The sequence below is a fragment of the Natator depressus genome, chromosome 10 (genome assembly GCF_965152275.1).
Source record: "Natator depressus isolate rNatDep1 chromosome 10, rNatDep2.hap1, whole genome shotgun sequence".
NCBI lineage: Eukaryota > Metazoa > Chordata > Testudines > Cheloniidae > Natator > Natator depressus.
Window position 1 is genome coordinate 26,399,502 of NC_134243.1, and position 13,114 is coordinate 26,412,615.

Below are 13,114 nucleotides of genomic sequence, written 5' to 3' on the forward strand. Positions count from 1 at the left end.
AGACAGTAGACCGATTTTCTGCAATAAAGGAAAATCTCACTCAGTAATTACTGCCAGAGTGTTGTATGTTTTTATTCAGTTAAAACATGAAATTTTGCCAGCTCTGCCAATCACATGCAAATATTGACACACAATTCTAATTACAGCTGAGTGACATGTGATTGTAAAATGGAAGTATTCATTTAATCCGCCATTGTGTTTTATTCTGAACTGGCTCTTGGAATAAGGGAAACTATACTGTGCACATAATTAAGGACTGATGTCATCCAAGAAGAAAAGACTTCCTTATTCATTTCCCAGATGAGTAAAGTGTCTGAGTATGTTTTCAGAGCTTTTCCAGCAAGAGATGAGACTCATGAATGGGTTTTTAGTCCTTAAAAGAATATAACGATGATGAGTGCAGATGTCACATACAAATGCATTAAGATGGGTTGCCTTATGTTAGGTGACTTGGAGGTTTGTTGCAGTTTGAATAATCCAAGCCTCTTAAATTGGCTGGCTGTTTTGCCAACTTCTGTCCCTGGGAGCAGGATTGAGCCCTAAATGGAGCATAACTTAAGGGGTCTGGAGGGCTTGTGAATTTCACTCATGATGAGTTGAGTAAAGCTGCTCAAGAGGCTGAAAAAAGTCTAAAGGGAAATCAAATATATTTTCAAATTCATATGAAAACCTTATATTTTTAAAACCAAATAAAAGGACTAATGAAGCATGTGTTCATGCGGTAGAAATAACAACAGGAGTTAGCAAAAAAGAATAATGAAACAGCAGGTTATGGGCAGAACAGGTTTTACAGTGGGTTATTGCACTAGGATGCCCTTTCTCCTCCAGGGCTCATTATTCAAGGTGCAGAACATTCTAGCCATGACCTAGCAAAGAATTAAAGCACACAAGTAATACTATTGGCTTCTAGGGAACTACTGACATGTTTATAAGTTAAGTGCTTGCTTAAACACTTTGCTGGACTAGGGTCATAGTGCTCAGTAAAACTGGGCAGGAAATGTTTTTCTCATCCTGTGAACAATTTTGAGATTTCAAACATTTTTCCCAAATCAAATTGGGACAAAAAGTTGAAATATCAAAAATGTTTTGCAAACTTAAAATCCAAAAAGAAAAACACCATTGGTTTGTTTTCATAATTTTGAAACATTTCTACAACTGTTTTGACAAATCTTCACTTTTTGATTAATTTTTTTTTTGTCAAAAATGTCCCTCAGCACCTTGCAGATCTCAATTTGAGTCCTGAGCTGCCTCACATCTTAAAACAAGCTTGCTGGATTCATCCAAAGCACTCATTTGTGCCCATCACAACACAAATATTTGGCACAACCTGAAACAACTACAGCCTTAACAAAAGACAAATGCATGACTGGAATAAATGCACAAACCTTCTAAAGGGCTGTAAATTTGTCTAGGTTCAGGTGAGCACCCAAAAATCCAGATGCTGATCTGAAGGCAATCTGAACTACATAGAGCTCTTGAGGCTGGAGATTAGTGGTATTTTTTTTCCAGATCCAGGAAGACATATTGCAGGAGCAGGGTTTTAGATTTATTTTTGTAAATAAATTTTATTGTGCCTGAATAAAGATGCAATAGGACACACAAGACAGAGGCTGGGATTTCCAAAGGGAAAGGATTTATGCATTCAAAACCCATTGAAATTCAACAAGAGTTAGACATCTTAAGCTCCTTTAAAAGCCGCAGCTAGGAAGGACAATGAGATGCCAAGCATGATAATCATTAGAGTAGTGAGAAATAGAAATTATCAAAGGCACAAAGGGCAGCTGAGGCACTCAACGCCCATTGAAAGTCTCCCCCATAACCTTCCCATCTTTATATTCTCCATTAAGTAAAACTCTTTCATAAACAAAAGAAAGTTTCCAGAAAATTCTTCCTTTGGGGCTAGATCAGGTCATCTAAATTGGACATGCCCTCCTCCTATCCCAAAAGGCGGAGGTGAGGATTAACTTTGTACAGCGATTTAATGAAGAAATAGTGTTAAGATCACCACAAATTTAAATGGTGGTATTTTGGTTTGAGATAGAGGAATTTGTGGAAGCGTTGGAAGGCTAAAGGTTATTTTCTATGTAAAACAATCACTAGACCTCAGACTTCCCTTTGGACTTACCACGGAACAAGTGTAATTGCAACATCATGTTAAAAATATGCCTCAGAGTAAAAAAGATAATAGTTAAAAGGCATGCTGAGCTATTGTGATCACCTGTGCCAAACAGGATTAGACCTCATCAATATTTGGGTTGGAGACTTAAATACTGTGGTGAAAGATAGTTTCCAAGATAAACCTAACTGCTGTAGAAAGCAGCATGGGTATTTCAGTAGTTAGCAATCATCCCTTCCCCAGCATACGACTAGAGGATGACATTAGAATTGTCACCCTTCAAATAAGATGACCAATCAGGGCTCTTATGATACATGGGCCTTATTCTATGTTTTGTTAATGTAGCTGGAAAAGCTGGAATACTTTACAACAGTCCAATACTTGATATAAGTATTGACATAAGGTCCCCACAAATTTGCTAACTAAATCACCCAAATCACCTCTCACTCAGTCATCTTTGCTTTTGTGGCCTACTTTGGGAAACTTCCAGAGAGCAGCTGTAACAATACCTACATGTCACAAATGACTAACTCCTCTCAATATGTCTGGATAATATAGCAGGCAAGTATTACAATCACTGTTTTATAGTGTGTTAGATACAGGAATGGAGATTAATCCAAGGCCATAGTGTTATGGGGCCAGATCCTCAGCTGGTAATTTGAAATCAGATGAGGTTCATTGAAGTCAATGGAGCTATGTCAACATAAACTAGTTAAGGATCTGGTCCATCTCTTTCACTAGAGGCAGGTGTATCACAATGTATTGTGATGCTATACACCTAAAGGACTCAGGATGCTATCGCCATTTAGAACTGTGAGGGCCCAAAGAAGTCTGTAAGGGCCCAAAAAAGTGAAGAGAATTTCTGAATATCTTAAGTTTGTAGGCAGTGGTCTAGAGCAGTGGTTCTTAACATTTTTCCATATCATGACACCCCCCCCCCCCAGTTCTCCTCCTGTGTAGCTGAACTCTAGCTGTACCCCCCTTCTTCTATTTAGCAATATGGGAAAGGCAGAATAGACATGATTCCCTGGTACCTGCTCTTGACCCTCATGTTTTAGAGAATATCTTCCTTACAATTCTCACTTAAGGATGAAGTTGTCCCCAGTGCAGTGGCCTGCACAAAGCTTATTTTGAGGGCTAAAGTGAGAATGAAGCGATGCATACCCAGTGTTCTTGTTACACATTGTCCTTCTGCTGGTTCACTGCACAGAGGAGAATTTCAGCACAATGAAAGCCATAGGATGATATTCTCTGATTCCATACAGGACTCTATCTATCTTCATTCAGCTACTCTGTGTACACAAGTTCATTGCATTGACAAGTCACACTTGGAGACTTGCTTTTAACCAGATTAAAGACGCATCTTTTGTTCCTCAGTCACAATAGAATGACTTCACTTCCATGCCATTCCCCTTTAAAATGTCAATATGCAAAACTATCTGACCAGCAATTTTGATTTAGAGGATTATTGTATTTTTTTTTTTTAGTGTGAGGAGAGCCATCTACTTCAATACTAATTTTATATTTATTTTCATTGAACTATATTTGCACTTTATGGGCTCAAGTACTCTATAGTCTAAGTACAGGGCTTACTTCTCCGATGTCTTTGTTTCTGATTATTTGCCGTTCCTTCCCATTAATCTTCAAACTCGAGTATCTTGATTTCAATACTATCAGACGAGTCATTCAGAGGGATAATGGAAAAGAATGGTTCCAATGGCAATTCATGCAGCCCTCCGCCATAAATCTCTTTCCAACTTTAAAAGCTTCCATTTATGTCTACAATATATTTTGACCTTTATGCCGTTTCTATGACTCTCTTAGCAATCATTAGCAAGCTGACTGCCTGTGATTTTCGCCTGTTGAATTCTGAGAGAGTCTTGCTACCTCAATCAATTCACAGGGAACAATGAATTTTGTAATATGCCCTCCCTATTTTTAAAGTGGAATCATCATGGTTATGACTTCTGCGTTATCAGTGAACATGTAAATACTATGGACTAAAGGCCAGATTGTGATTGGCTCAGGCACAAAAGGCGTGGGAAGAGCAAAAGGATCCTTCCCTCTCTAGCACTCCCTGTGCAGGGATTGGCAATTGCCCTCATAGGTCCTAACATCTCAAGAAGGGGCAGTAAGGAGGCAGGGCCAAGACAATGACTAGCAGAATAGGCCAGTCACAAGCAGGAGTACACACTGCACCTGCCTAAGGAGTGGTGCAGTAACTGCTTTCCTAGTAACACTGTGAAACGCTCTGTGTCCCTGAGAAGCACTGCCTCCTGGAGCTCCACATACTCAGGGCTCTGTGTGATTTTGGAATCCTTTTACACATGAAGCACACAGGCTGCACACTGAAATACATTTTCAAAACTGTTTTCCCTCCATAATGGGCAAAGTCCAGACATCCAAAGTCAAGTCAATGTATCAAGGACCTTTCTACTGGGTTAAAGGACTGATGGCTGAATATAGGAGATAGATTCTTCTAGCCCAGGGGTGGGCAAACGTTTTGGCCCGAGGGCCACATCTGGGTATGGAAATTGGCAGGTCATGAATGCTCACAAAATTGGTGGTTGGGGTGCGGGAGGGGATGAGGGCTCCGTCTGGGGGTGTGGGCTCTGGAATGGGACTAGGGATGAGGGGGTTGGGAGTGCAAGAGGGTGCCCCGGGTTGGCACAGAAGGGTTCGGAATGCAGAAGGGGGATCAGGGCTGGGGGTGTGGGAGGGGGTCAGAGATGAAGGCTCCGGGCAGTACTTACCTCAAGCAGCTCCCAGAAGCAACGGTATGACCGTCCTCCAGCTCCTATGCGAAGGTGTGGCCAGGCAGCTCTGCGAGCTGCCCTGTCCACAGGCACTGCCCCTGCAGTTCCCATTGGCAGCAGTTCCTGGCCAATGGGAGCTGTGGGGGTGGCGCTTGCAGCGGGGGCAACATGCAGAGCCCCCTGGCTTCCCCTAAGCATAGGAGCCAGAAGGGGGACATGCCGCTGCTTCCAGGAGCTGTGCAGAGCGGGTCAAAACCCTGATCCTGCTCCCTGGCTGGAGCGCCAGAGCGGGGCAAGCCCAGGACCCCGCTCCACGATGGGAGCTTGAGGGACGGATTAAAATGTCTGGAGAGCTGGATGCAGCCCCTAGGCCGTAGTTTGCCCAGCCCTGTTCTAGCCTTATTAAAAAGGTGACTGTGGGGCCTAAAAATTAGACAGTCTGCTACTACCATGACCTTCATGCCCTATCTTCACTGACAAAGAGAAGCTCGCTACCCTAAGCCTATAACCATAGGAATGCAGAGGAGGTGACGAAGTTAACTGATTTTCTGTTATTTACTGTATTGCTATTAAAGCCAAGTGAATATTGCAAAACATTTTCTGTAAATATTTATTTATTTACATTATTTGATTCATTTGCTTTGACAGTGATCATGCCCTATGAATTCACTGGCAGGGATGTTCAGGGGACTAGTGAAGTGTGTGGACAGCAAATTATGAATTCTCACCAAGAATTCATGATTTTAAGGCTTATACCCATCCAGTCAGGAAACAGAGAACATACCATGTGTCCTCCTATGTCCAATCAAAATTAACAAATACTATTCAGATGTCAAATACCCACAAGAAACTGCTTGTACAAAGTGTACAGACCATGACTGATTTGTAGAAATTACTTGGTAAATTGTTTTGATCAACAAATTAAACTGCAAACTATTTGCCCAGGTTTAGTACAAATTGTGGGAGTAGGCCCAATGGTTTGTTTATTGTTTTATAAATTAAAGTTTTTTCCCTTGAAAAAAGATGGTTTTATAAAAGAAGAGGATAGGCACAAGACTGGGGGGCGGGGTAGGGGAGGGGGGCTGAATCATCATCTTCCTTTCTTATTTGGGAAAAACACCATTTTTTTGGCTCCTGACTCATCCCTCATTCGACTTTTCATATGAAACATTTTTTTTAATATCAAACGGTAGCCGTGTTAGTCTGTATCCACAAAAACAACAAGGAGTCCGATGACACCTTAAAGACTAACAGATTTATTTGGACATAAGCTTTTGTGGGTAAAAAACCCACTTCTTCAGATGCATGCAGTGAAAATTACAGATGCAGGCATTATTATAATGACGCATGAAGAGAAGGGAGTTACCTCACAAGCGGAGAGTCAACACTGGTTCTCCACTTGTGAGGTAACGGCCTTCTCTTCATGTGTCAGTATAATCATACCTGCATTTGTAATTTTCACTCCATGCACCTGAAGAAGTGGGTTTTTTACCCACAAAAGCTTATGCCCAAATAAATCTGTTAGTCTTTAAGGTGCCACCGGACTCCTTCTCATTTTTTAAATAGCAATTTGGTGGCTGTATTTCAAAGAGTTCATAGATTTACTTAGGTATGGATAAGTAATTGCAACTATTTAAGCCTCTTGAATCTCCAAAACTGGGCTGCACATATCATGGGAATAGACTTTCTTGTGAGATTTCAGGCACTTCTACTTCCAGCTGAAATAGTCACATAAAGTTAAAATCTAGATACAGGGGAGAGGGAAGGAGAAGTAAGCTGAACTTTTCCTAAGCTCAAAAATGACTCAGTTTCAGTCCGGTTTGGGTTTTGGGTGTAGTGGTCAATGTTAGCTTCTATTTTATTCCAAGTATTTTTTTCCAAGGCTCCTATTTTTCACTAACATAAAATTTGCTACATCCACAGGCAGAAACTAAGAAGTACGTGTGAACGAAATATAGAGGAACACACAGTATGATGCTGTTTTTGCATTGAAAAAGAAAGGAAGCATGGCGTTATTTAAAGTACAAGTTGATTCAATTGCCCTTTAAAATAAGACATTTATTAAATTTCCCCTTTGCTAGATCAGTGTTAATAAATTGCTTAAGTTTGTGGCTTTTGGCACAATGTTAGCATTGCCTGTTTGTTTTATAAGTAAATTAAGTATTAGCTTCCTGCAATTGGATGAAACTAGACATCAGACAGAAAGTTTTCCATCTCAAGGTTTGTTTTGGATGCTATAAACTTAAGTAATAAAGGCTAAATCAAAAACTTTTTCACATGAAATATTGCATCTCAATTGCTGGTGCTGTGCAAATACTAATAAGGTTTTTATTGTTCCTTTGTGGAGCATTTTTCATTAAAGCTGTTCAGTAGTGAGTCTGGCTATCCTCACTGCTAATCTGTGAATGCAGAGTGAATTCAATGGTGAGTCAGCATCATGGTAGCAACTGCAGTGGTATGTCATGACCACAAGTGACCACTTTAATAGCAATCATGCACCAAATGCTAGGAAGAATATCTCCTTTCCATTAAAAAAACAACAACATGAGCTTGTTTCCATATCAGAACCTGTCTGGTTGCTTTGAAAACACTGTTATTTCACTTTTGAATTTCAGTCCAGTTTAATTTGTAAGTCTTGTTTTGCTGGACTAGGTCTTTGAATTGACATTACTTCTTTTCAAGAATTGGGTAACTACCAAAGAAGCCTGAAGCTTCCAGGAGTATTCACTATCACTTAACAATCAATTTGCTCTGGCTGTGCCCCTTATGTGTTCTCCTTCCACAAATATTAAAGCAATTGAGTTTTACTTGCTTAAATAAGTCACCCCTATGTAGCAGGCCAGCAACTCTGCACCACGTAAGTCCCACTTACGCCCTCAGAATAGTGCTCAAGTGGTACACAGGCCAGTTTTACCCAGAATGTAAATGTAAAGTTCATGGACTCAAGTATTTGCACTGGGGTGACTATTTTAGGTAGGATATGACCCTCCCTGATGACATAACATGAGGTAGGATTTCCAAAACTCTTTGCAGATGTGCTAGAAGAGAGACAATTAAAAGATTTTACTGCACCTTTTGCAATTAATTCAGGACCACTCAGGTACACTTTGTGGTGGTGCAGTTAGAAAATTACAGATCAGCTAATGCAATATGGCACTTAGTGTACTTGGTGTAAGCTGAGACAATACTTATTAGCTCAGCGAAGATGTAGGTTTTCATATCCCTCACTAGAGCTCAGAGGCAACTGAGCAAGCCAGACCTGGAACTGTCTTCACCTTGCATAACTGGCACCGCACAGAAACTCAGCACCATCATAAACCTCACCCCCATCTGTACTACATGCAAGGCGCATTTCTTTGACCTTGCCGTCTGTAACAAACACAAAGCAACATACGTATTTGTTTAAAAAAACCACACACACCCCTACCAAAACAAGACACTCCCCTGCATAAGCTTCTCTCCTTGAAAAGAAGCTGAGAGAACAAATCACATGTGGCAGATGTTAGTCATGTTACTTAATGAGCTACTGGAAGGCCCTTAGATACTATGGTGATGAACGAAGCATGAGAACCTAGATGGAATAGAATAGCACATGGACTGTGGAGCCATGATGGAAGAAAGTTAAATTTGGAGTCTGCACTAAATTTGGAGCTAATCAGTCTTATGTTAGCCTCATTTTTCAGAAATGTGAAAGGCTCACATTTCTGAAATGTTTACCATTTTCTCAAAAACCTCTGATCCTGCTTGTCTTTTCAGTCCTTAAACCCTCCTCAGAATCATGAGAGATGCTCATCCAACCAGGGAACAGAAGCAATACCATGTGACTAATTTGACCAGTCATATCTAACAAACGGCTTAAATTATTAAAAACAACAACTGAGTATGGAATATTCAATGAACTGTATACAAGAAAAAATATTATGGCAAATTCAGATAAAGGGTAAATTCAAGGACACTGTAATCCTCTTGCAGACATTCCAAGAGCAGAAAGAGAGTAAGCTTATCCAATTAACTACTCACTTATTAGTGAATTATTAGTTTATTTCTATATTGCTCAAGTCTAGCTACAGGGATTATGCAAAAAGAAAAGGAGTACTTGTGGCATCTTAGAGACTAACAAATTTATTTGAGCATAAGCTTTCGTGAGCTACAGCTCACTTCATCGGATGCATGCAGTGGAAAATACAGTGGGGAGATTTTATATACACAGAGAACACGAAACAATGGGTGTTACCATACACACTGTAATGAGAGTGATCAGGTGAAGTGAGCTATTGCCAGCAGGAGAGAAAAAACCTTTTGTAGTGATAATCAAGGTGGGCCATTTCACAAGAATGTGTGAGGAACAGTAGGGGGAAAAATGAACATGGGGAAATAGTTTTACTTTGTGTAATGACACATCCTCTCCCAGACCTAAAAGTTGCAATTCTTCAACAAAAAAACTTCAGAAACAGACTCCAAGGAGAGACTGCTGAATTGGAATTAATTTGCAAACTGGACACCATCACATTATGCTTGAATAAAGACTTTTTGCAGATACAGACTAACACAGCTGCTACTCTGAAACCAGGGATTATGCAGCGAACTACAGTAAACTGAGGCCTGGGCTGCGCTAGGAAATTAGATTGGTATAACTATGTCACTTGGGTATGTCTACACTATGAAATTAGGTCAATTTTATAGAAGTCAATTTTTAGACATCGATTTTATAGTTGAGTATGTCCACACTAAGCACATTAAGTCGGCGGAGTGCGTCCTCACTACTGTGGCTAGCATTGAGTTACGGAGCAGTGTGCTGTGGGTAGCTATCCCACAGTTCCCGCAGTCTCCACCGCCCATTGGAATTCTGATGGGACAAAAACATTGTCACGGGTGGTTTTGGGTACATGTCGTCAGTCGCCCCTCCCTCCGTGAAAGCAACGGCAGACAATCGTTTTGCGCCTTTATTCTGTGCAGATGCCATACCAGGGCAAGCATGGAGCCTGCTCAGCTCACCACTGCTGTTGTGAGCATTGTAAACACCTCATGCATTAACCTGGAGTATATGCAGAACCGGGTTAAGAGATGCCAGGACAAGGACGATTTTGATGAGGACATGGACACAGACGTTCCTGAAAGCACGGGCTGTGGCAATTGGGACATCATGGTGGCAGTGGGGCTGGTTGATATAGTGGAACGCCGATTCTTGGCCCGGCAAACAAGCACAGACTGGTGGGACCACATAGTGTTGCAGGTATGGGATGATTCAGTGGCTGCGAAACTTTCGCATGCGTAAGGCCACTTTCCTGGAACTCTGTGAGTTGATTTCCCCCACCCTGAAGCACAGGAATACCAAGATGAGAGCTGCCCTGACAGTTGAGAAGCGAGTGGCAATAGCCCTGTGGAAGCTTGCAACACCTGACTGCTACCGGTCAGTCGGGAATCAATTTGGAGTGGGCAAATCTACTGTGGGGGCTGCTGTGATCCAAGTAGCCAATGCAAACATTGACGTTCTGTTATCAAGGGTAGTGACTCTGTGAAATGTGCAGGTCATAGTGGATGGCTTTGCTGCAACGGGTTTCCCTAATTGTGGTGGAGTAATAGACGGAATGCCTACCCCTATCTTGGCACTGAACCACCTTGCCAACCAGTATGTAAACTACAAGGAGTAATTCTCAATTGTGCTGCAAGCACTGGTGGATCACAAGGGACGTTTCACCAACATCAACGTGGGATGGCTGGGAAAGGTGCATGATGCTCGCATCTTTAGGAACTCCAGCCTGTTTGAGCAGCTGCAAGAAGGGACTTACTTCCCAGACCAGAAAATTACCGTTGGGGATGTTGAAATGCCAATAGTTATCCTTGGGGACTCAGCCTACCCCTTGCTCCCATGGCTCATGAAGCTGTACACAGGCAGCCTGGACAGTAGTAAGAAGCAGTTCAACTACAGGCTGAGCAACTGCAGAATGGTAGTAGAATGTGCTTTTGGACTTTTAAAAGCTCGCTGGCGCTGTTTGCTGACTAGGTCAGACCTCAGTGCAACCAACATTCCCATTGTTATTGCTGCTTGCTGTGTGCTCCATAATATCTGTCAGAGTAAGGGGGAGACATTTATGGCAGGGTGGGAGGTTGAGGCAAATCGCCTGGTGTCTGATTTTGAGCAGCCAGACACCAGGGCAATTACAAGAGCACAGCAAGGTGTGCTGCGCATCAGAGAGGCTTTGAAAACCAGTTTCATGACTGGCCAGGCTTTGGTGTGAGAGTTGTGTGTATTTCTCCTTGCTGCAAACCCGCCCCCTTTGTTGATTTTAATTCCCTATAAGCCAACCACCCTCCCCGCTTCGAAATAAAGTAACTATTGTTTTGAAACTATACATTCTTTCTTTATTAATTAAAAAAAAAAGGGAGATAACTGACAAGGTAGCCCAGTTGGGGTGGGGTGGGGGAGAAGGGAAGGACAAGGCCACATTGCTTATTGAAGCCACGTTACAAATCAAACTGTTTGAATGACAGCCTTCTGTTGCTTGGGCCATCCCCTGGAGTGGAGTGGCTGGGTGCCTGGAGCCTCTCCCCAGCATTCTTGGGCATCTGGGTGAGGAGGATATGGAACTTGGGGAGGAGGGCAGGCAGTTGTACAATGGATGCAGTGGGGGTCTGTGCTCTTGTTGGCTTTCCTGTAGCTGCACAAGACACTTCATCATGTCCGTTTCCTCCCCCATTAGCCTTAGCATTGCCTCCGGCCTCCGCTCTTCGTGATCCTGCGTCTGCTCTTTGCGCTCACTTAATGCTTTCCTAGCCTCTAACACTGAATGCCTCCACGCATTCAGCTGTGCCCTATCAGTGCAGGAGGACTGCATGAGCTTGGAAAACATGTCATCGCGAGTGCGTTTTTTTTTTTGCCTTCTAATTTGCGATAACCACAGGGACAGAGGTGATAGGGGGAGCGTAGAAACATTTGCACCTGGGGGGAGATAAAAAGGAAGAGTAAAATTTAAGATGATACATTTCTGAGAACAGAAGGGAGACTCTTTCACAGTGAATCAAGCAATTCACAGCAGACAGCACATGTGCTTTAGGTACAAGGTCGCATTTTGCCTTTTATATTGAGCACCAGCTGGTATGGTGACACATCACACATGGCTGGGCAACAGAATTCGGTTTCCATGCAGCCATGGTAAGGCAAAGGGTACGCGGGGTTGGCTTCTTATCCATAACATGTGGGAATGGCTTCAAACTGCAGCGCCATCCTTTCCCATCGCAAGCAATGGGTTGGGTTTCACATTTAAAAGGAGGGGCATTTTTTGGGTGGAAGTGCAGCACACACCTCCCCCCACCCCACCGCGTGGCTATTCTCCAGGATGATCCCTTTTAGCCAAGCACAAACTGTCCAGCATGATTGGGGTCCTTTAACTGTTCCTTTACAAAAATTCCCCTATTTCAACCAGGTGCCCATGAATGATATCACTCTCCTGAGGCTAACACAGAAAGATATAGACTCAATGTTGTTTTAATGCGACCAAAACCCAGGACCATTCGCTGCATGCTTTGCTGCAATGATTCCAGAATGGCTGCAATGATTCCAGAATACTTTCAGAGTACTTCCAGGAGAACTTCATGGTGATGTCCCTGGAGGATTCCCACTCCATCCCCAGACATGTGAACAGACTTTTCCAGTAGCTGTACTGGCTGCGAATGCATCCCAATTCTTCAGGGCAAATCAAACATTTTATTGCTTTTAAACCCTGTACTGTAGTTACAAATGTGCACTCACCAGAGGTGCCTTCTCCAGCTTCAGGGTCGGGGATCCTGCCTTCAGAGGGTATTGGCTCCAGGGTGATGAAAAGGTCCTGGCTGCTGGGGAGAACTGATTCACCACTTGCCTGCTGCTCATTCTCCTCCTCCTCCTATTCCTCACCCACAAAATCCTCCTCCCTATTGCGTGAGACTCCCCCCCTTGCAGGTGTCCATGGACAGTGGTGGGGTAGTGGTAGGGTCCCCTCCTAGAATGGCATGCAGCTGATCACAGAAGCGGCATGTATAGGGCTCTGACCCGGAGCAACCATTTGCCTCCTTTGTCTTTTGGTAGGCTTGCCTGAGCTCCTTAACTTTCACACGGCACTGCTATGTGTCTCTGCTGTAGCCTCTCTCCAACATGCCCTGTGAGATTTTGGCATATATATATTTGCATTTCTTCTTTTTGATTGGAGTTCTGCCTGCACAGATGCTTCTCCCCATACAACAATCAGATCGGTCCATGCTGGAG